This window comes from Vulpes lagopus, chromosome 24 (genome assembly GCF_018345385.1).
Source record: "Vulpes lagopus strain Blue_001 chromosome 24, ASM1834538v1, whole genome shotgun sequence".
In the NCBI taxonomy this organism is placed as follows: Eukaryota; Metazoa; Chordata; class Mammalia; order Carnivora; family Canidae; genus Vulpes; species Vulpes lagopus.
Window position 1 is genome coordinate 39,293,660 of NC_054847.1, and position 8,120 is coordinate 39,301,779.

The following is an 8,120-nucleotide window of genomic DNA, read 5'->3' on the forward strand; positions in this document are numbered from 1 at the left end:
GTCTTAAAATGAAAAAAATTAGTAATTCAGTTATGATTACAATACTTAGAATGTTCCATTTTAGCCATGATTAGACATTTAAACTTTTAGTGTTTTTTTTTAGACGTTCAGACTTTTAGTCACTTAAATATAGCCAAATTGGTGTAAGAGTTATTTGCACCAAATTGCTACTTGATTGATTATCTTAATTCATAGCTATAACTACTTAAATGCAGACACCATGTGAATGATCTGGCCAACACATGTCTCTCATCTAAAACTGTAAACTTCTTTCTGTTTGCTCACTCACTGTGCAGTGATTAAGTTATAGTCTCTCACTTTAAACCTAGCCTTCTATAATCTGTTCTTTGATCCTGGGACTAATATTTTGCAAAGTACATTTTCCTTCTGTTTCCAGTAGGAGGCAGGAGAGGAAGGAAGCCAGGAGTAGAGAAGGGTTTTCTTCCTTCTGGTAGTCTACTGTTCCAGCAGCATTGTCCCAGTAATGGCACCTGACTCCAGGTCTTTTCAGCATGCCCAGGACCAGCTACACTATGTCTCCAAAGGACTGCAGCATCTGGGCAGTTCTACCCAAAGGCCTACGTCCTAACTGCATGTAGGCCCTCCTCTGAATTGGCCAGGTCTCTGGCAGTGTTGTCTTTTTGTACTTTAATCTTCTAAATTCCCTTATTAAATTTCCCATTTGAAATGCTAATGTGGTATCTGTTTTCCTCACAGACCTTGATTGTATGGTGCTTATCCCAGGAGTCCCAGAAAGGAGGCCCTCCAGGATGGGGATATGGCATTGATCAGGTTCTATCCCTGAACTTGACTATATTACTGGCACCTGCTAATGGAAAAGAAATGTTAGTATATTGTGGCATAGTGCCAACTCAGTTTATTGTGGCTGATTGTGATAAAGTTCCGATTAAGTCAGTGTCTTAGGAGACCAAATGCCTGCTCATCGTGGCCTTCATGATGGTAGGGTGACAACAGGGATGATAATTTCAAGGGCACTGAGGAAAGAAGGTTGCTTTGAATATATTGGGAGGCTTATAGGAGGACAATGATGAGGTCAGGTCTGTAACCTCTCAGCTTGAATTATAGTCAGAAAACTTAAGAACATTTTTTATGGTGGCCCCAAAGATTGTCTTCTTATAGTCACATAGCTGTACTCATTGAAAATCAGACTCAGGGAGTGCCTGGCTGGCTCAGTTGACTCTTGATCATGGGATTGTGAGTTCTATCCTCACATTGGATGTAGAGATTATAAATGAATAAACTTCAAAAAAATCAAACTCAAAACTTAATTGTGTTGATTTCAAAATTATACATACTTTCCAAACCACTTATCTGAAAGTCATGGTATTAACTAGGAAGAAGGGGAGGCTGACACATGGGATGGGACATCTGGATCAACTGAACCAAAGCTGAGAATCTTGAATTTAAATCCTTTGAACTGCTTGAATCCATTGCTTGCCAGTAGAAACAGCTCATCCTCCTGGGTTTGACCAGAGCTTCCCTTTGAAGAACGTGGAATGACCTCACTTGGTTCTAAGGTGGCTGCCTCAGAAGAGAATGTCTGTTCTCTTCAAGACTTATCCCAAGTACCACTCACTGTCCCTACACGTATAACTAGGATCATATCTCAGCAAGTTCCAGAGGGACAAACGCAAAGTCTGATCCTGGAGGAGAAAGCTTATACACAGAAAAAAAAAAAAAAGTAAGATTTTATCCATTTATAATGACCAAAACTTAACACATGTATGAGAATGATTTCTAAGAATGTTAGAACAAAGGGGACAAATACACAACATTGGATAGAGCTGACTTTATTGATTTGAATGCACTTAGCAGAGACTCTGGATTTGCCATAATTGCTCACTGTCCTCTTACTTCTTGCCCACCCTCAGATATTTCCAACTACCACCTCCATCTTGTCTTGTTCCTCAACTCACCAAAGATGATTAATCCTTCTCTTGCTCTACCTCTTCCATTTTACCATCCCCTCCATCCATTTCTCTTTCTCCCCTTCTCCTCCCTTTCCCTCTTCTCCTTTCCTCAAGAGAGAAGAATTGCAAAAGTAGTGCTAGTCATGGACCTATAGCAAGAGAAAGGAAATTAATAAATTTTGGAGGGAAATTAAACAAATATAAGAGTCCATGTCATGCAGTTTTAAGTATGTTCAATTCCCTAAACCCCTCCTTCAGATTTTCCACCACAGTTTTCATTCATGTTCTTATTTTCATTTAGTTGGAATCTTAGGTATAAGGTCTTTCACAGAATATGACAACAGAGACCTGGAAATCTTAAATCACCTTCCTCAGGCCATTTCTATTGTCCTCTGTGTTATTTTTCTCCTACTATTTATCATTACAAATTGTAATTTTTTATTTCCATTAGGGATTTGATTTTTTAAAAAATATATTTGTTTGCTTTTCTTTAATAACCTGGAACAGTTTCATAATTTTATAGCCAAATTTTAGGGAGAAATGAATTCAAAGTGGCAAATAACTAACTTCAAAGAGAATTTGAAACAGAACCCATTTTTAAGTTGAACATTGCTTGGATAATCCTTCAAATAATAATTGAGGAAGGAAACCAGTAATTAAGCTAAGTGGTTAAGATCACAGATTCTGAGCCCAGGCTGCCTGGGTTCAGATCCCAGCTCTGCCATTTCCTAGGAATGGGGATTTGGGCTAAATACAAAGAATCTCTCTGAGCCTTCGTTTCTTTATTTGTAAAATAGTACCTATCAATGGTGGTGTTATGGGAATAAAATGAGTAGTAGGTGTAAAGGGTAGAACAATGCTTGGTCCTTAGTAAGCTATCTTTGTGTAAGTTTTATTACTAACAGCCTTCTGAAGACCTTATTTTTATTCTGATTTTATAGATAGGAAACTAAAACTTAGAGGTATCCACTAACACGCTCCAGCAGCCTGTCTGGTAAATGAAAGAGCTTAGATTTGAAACCACATCCATTAGATTCTAAAGTCCACGTCCTGTCTGTTTTGCCATATGTCTTCCCTTTTAATAATCAAACATATAGAAATAGATGTACCACATCATAGTACCCACAGATTAAGTAACTTCCCATGTATAAGAGTTTCAATTATATAAGAAGCTTTTTTTTTTTTCATTTGGAACGCATTTTTTGATTGCTAATGTTATAAAGGGGGTTAAAGAGTTTCAGGGAGAAATGATAGTGTCAATGATTATATGGACTATATGAAGCAAATGAAAAGAAAGTGGACAGAACTGTCCTTTAGCCTAATGGTCCTAAAAAATGGGCCACAGAACTTCCTGAAGGAATCATGTGATTTTTGACTTCCCAACTCAGAAATGGCCTCTTGCTGATGCTCCAGTATCTATCATTCAGATTATGTTTTGGGAAGAAGAAGAAAAAAAAACTTCCATCTTTTCTCCCAATTTACAACTTATTATACAAAGAAGAACCTTTTAAATGTTATGAATTTTTAATTTTTTTTCATTTAGTTGATTCTCTTGCTGAGAAAAGTGACTGCCAAAGAACTATGCCTAGTATGAGCAATAAACACCAACAGTATCTGTTGCATTAATAATTTAAACATAAATACTCAGACAGAACGATCTAGCAGGTCCCACAGGTGCATCATGCAGAGTTTTAAAGATGCTGGTATGCTTAAACCAGGCAGCTTTTAAATAAAAATTTTACTCTCAATGTGGTCAGAGATGTGTTACAGTGGCCACTGATTTAACATCCATTCTGCTATCACACTGATCTTACTGTTCCACCAAGATACATCCCCACCCAAGTCCTCCACAAGTTTTGTATTATCCATGGGGTCAAGTTCAAGGCCTTTGTAAAGCAGCTATATTTCATCCATTCTGAGCTGCTTTTCAGCAGAGACTTCTGACTGGTTGGGCATCCATTCTGACAGATTGGTCTCTGTATCTTATTTTTTATTACAATCTCTATATCTTATTTTTTAATTAATTATTTTAAGTACCATTGTGTTGGTTTCCTATTGTTGCATTAAGAAGTTGTCATAAGCTTAGTGGCTTGAAACAACACTAATTTATTGTCCTGTAGTTCCACAGATTAGAAATCCAGCATAATACATGTGCTAAAATTGAGGTTTGGGCAGAGCTACACTACCTTGTAGAAGACTTCAAACTTCTCTTCTGCTTCCCTCTTCTACTTGTAAGTACCTGTAAATAATGGGTCCACTCATGTAATCTAGGATAGTCCTCCTATTTTAAAGTCAGCTGGCTGGCAAACTTAATTCCATCTACAACTTAATTACCCTTTGCCATATATCCTAACATATTCACAGATTCTGGAGGTTGGGGCATGGACATTATTGGAGGCCTTTATTCTTCCTACTGCATCCATTCATGCAGCTATCCTTATACGCTATCAACTGGTCACCCAAACGGAAATCAAGCTGAGCTCCTCATGGACTCTCAAGGTCAATGCTTTTTCCCATCTCTGTTCCTTTCCCTAGTTTCTTCTTCCTTCCAGCTTAGCCCTTTATTTTCCTCTCAAAACCTATCCATCCTCCCAGGGCCAGCTTAAGTTTTTGCCTCCCACTCATATAGGCTTTTCCCATTTCAGAGCATTCAACTTATTTTTGTTTTATCCCCCGTTTTATGATTTTCCATCAGCCTTAAATTATGTTGATCCATATAAAATTGCCATTTTTTTACTTACCCAAAGAGAAATTACATGATTTAACTTGATCCTCACTATTTATCACTGAGTTATTCCTGAATTATTTTATTTGTTTTTTTTATTTCACTTCCCATTTGGATTGTAATCTCTCTGAAACTAAAACTATGTCTCATAGTTCTTTGGAATCATTTCCTTCCAACTCATGCCTACTCAAAAGATAGTTGTTCATTCAGTGTTGATATAGCTGGACAATACTATCTGTTATGGTTATTTCACTGAAAGCAGCAAAATCACAATCTGGCCAATTTAAAGGGAAAAATTAATTTATTAGAAGGATAGTGAATTTAAAGTTTAAATTTAACTTTAAATTTAAAGGGAAAAGAATGGGAATCATTCTTTTGGGAATGGGAAAGAATGTCAATCATCTGAAAGTAGAGGGCTAAAATAAGTTTAGAAATACATATACTATTGCTTATGAGTGAATCAGTACCAGGATGTTTGGTCCTGCTACAAAATCCTGAACATCCTGAAAGAGGGATTATCCTAGCTTCGGCCCGGTCCCTACTTTGTGAACAGAGAATGGAACTAACAAGGACATTTTGATTGACAGTCCACTAGGAGCACATAAAATGTAGGAAGAACAGTTTTTAGACATACCAAAGATGCTCATACCAAAGAAAGGATGCTCATACCAAAGAAAGGATGTAGAGGTACTAGGTAGGTAAAGTGACAAATGCACATGAATAAAATCTACATAGAAACTTCTGTGTTAATTGGCATTGTCCATTAAAAGCAAGTAGGAACAATAGGAAAAAGTATAAAACAAAACAAGGGTAAGGATGACTTTTAATGAGCTATAGTCTACATTGAAATCTTCACCTTTATTCTCTAAAGAAGCAACTTGCAACACCAACAGCTAATATTTATTGAGTTTATAGTATAAGACAGGCACTGTGCTAAACGATACATGCATTTTCTTATTGAATCCTTAGAACAACCCCCTGAGTTAAGTACCTGTTACTGTCTTCATTTGATGATGGACAAGGAACAGAGAAGTTATGCAAGCTGCCCACGCCTTATATCAACTAACTGTAGAGAAGAAAAAGTCACGAAGAAAGACAGAAGAGGTCCAGAGAGAGATGTACACCTCTCTGGTTCCCAGTGGACATTGGTAACATTTGAGAAGACCAGGAAAAGGAAAGACAGCTTTAAATTGGTGACTCATTTAATCAGGAGCTGTGCCACTTGTGCTGGAGGCCAGTAAGGGACAGAGAGAAGAATATTTATTTTTTAATCAGTAGATTGACACTTGGACAAACAATTCCAGTGCAATGTGAGAAACCCTACACTAGAACTTTCTATAACATGCAGAAATAACTCAAAGGGTTCTCATGACACAGGGAAAGAGAACAAAGGAGACACTGAGGGAGTTTCTTTAAGAGGATGTAAGTTTTAAAGAGTATATAGAAAACAGTCATGGTCAGGAAGGCAGTTCTGAGGAAATGTGTGTAGATGAGTGGGAAACCAGTAAATTCAGGGACCTATAAGCAATGATGTATGATTGAAGTGTATCAGTCGTGATGGGACTCCGAGGATGAGAATTCCAAGAGATGAGACTGAAGACATAGATCAGAGCCAATTTTTAAAGGTTTGAAGGCTGTACTAAGGCATCTACTTCTTAAACCATAAGCAGTGGAGAGTCTCTGGATATGTTTAAAGCCTGTACCTTACTGACAATATCAGATTTGCTTGGGGGGTGGGGTTTGAAGGTTGGCCTGGAGTTAGGGATGATGACTCCTGGTTTTCAGATTTAGGTATCTGGGCAAATGAGGTACTATTTAGCCCAGGATTGACTTCTAGGAGGAGGGAAAGATTTGAGAGGAAATAAAATGACCTCGTTTTGAACACCTCCTCATTCAACGTCTAACACACATTCAAAAAGCTAGCACAGAGCCCAGGAAGTATCAACATCCAGGGAACAAGAACTCACAATGATTGAGAAGGTTAGGGATGGAATAGTGGATGCGCTTACCTAAGGAGAGCGTGTAAAATGCGCAGAGGGATAAGAACAGAAACTCTGGAGCCACTGACATTTAAGGGTAGTTGGAGGAAGATAATCCAGGCAGGAAGGTCTGGAAGAAGTTAAAGGATAAAGAGAAATTGAAATAAATCAAGACAGGATGTGTCAGGAATACAAGTTGCTGTGCATCCTTCAACTAAGAGAATTCAATATTCTCCATGGGATTTGGCTACTAGGAGGTTACTGGTGATCCAACTGGTTAAACTCTGTTTGCATGGTAGAGTCAAAGCCAGGGATTGTGTGTAAAGGGCAAAGAACTGGGAACATGGAGAGCACTGTACTGAGAATGAAGGAGAGAGTTGGGAGGTGATTGATGGTAAGAAACATCGTTTTTATTTTTTTTTAATTTTTTATTCTGTTAAAGATTATTTTATTCTTTTAAAGATTATTTTAAAGATTATTATTTATTTATTCATGAGAGACACACAGAGAGAGAGGCAGAGACATAGGCAGAGGTAGAAGCAGGCTCCATACAGGGAGCCTGATGTGGGACTCAATCCCGGGACCCCGGGGTCACACCTTGGGCCGAAGGCAGGAGCTAAACTGCTAAGCCACCCAGGGATCCCAGGAACAGTGTTTTTAGTGGATGGAAGACAAAGATGTGGAACAGAGGGGTTTGCATGAGGATGAAGAGGATGAAGGGGAGTTGGTGAATAGCAGAAAGGGACAGATAAGGGCATAGGTGGAACTTTGGTCTGAAAGAGGTGGTGCAGCTTTTCCCCTTGGGACAGAGATATGCTAGTTAGGTGTTGCCTACAGTTATTTCTGTCCTTTCTTTTTGTTAACTTCCTTAGCCTTTCAAATTTCAGTCCTAATATGGGAATCATGACTAAGGTCATGTATGCAAAGGACCTGCCACTGTGCTGCTTACAAACAGAAGCTCCAATAATGCTCTGTTCCTCTGTCCTTTTCTTTCTCTTTAGGCTGGACCAGTCTCCCTTTCCATTTTTCCCTTTACTTGTGAAGGATATGAAATGCTTCAAGATTGAATTACCAAAATTGAAATATCAAGCAGCTGTAACACACTGATTGTAAGAAAGAGTTGAGAAACAGTTGGCTACTGCTCCTAACTTCTATCTTATGACAAGGGACTTCCTACTACAACATCCTCACCCTGGGCTTCACAGAGTTAGCCTATGCAGACAATCTCATTCTTTCTTCCACAGACCTGCCATTTCATGTCAAAAGTGAACAAAATGTGGTTAGGTCAAAATGCCCTATCTAGAAAGGACTAATGTGAGTAGAAGGTCAGCCTCCAAGGAAGTAGATAAGGAATGTAATTCCAATGGTCTGTTCCATTTGCCTTCCTCCAATCTGGGGTGATGGCCACAGTGACAGCATACAGGAAGCTAGGAAGAAACCAAAAACCAGAAATATGTGAAGCAATAGCACATCACCGAACCAGGA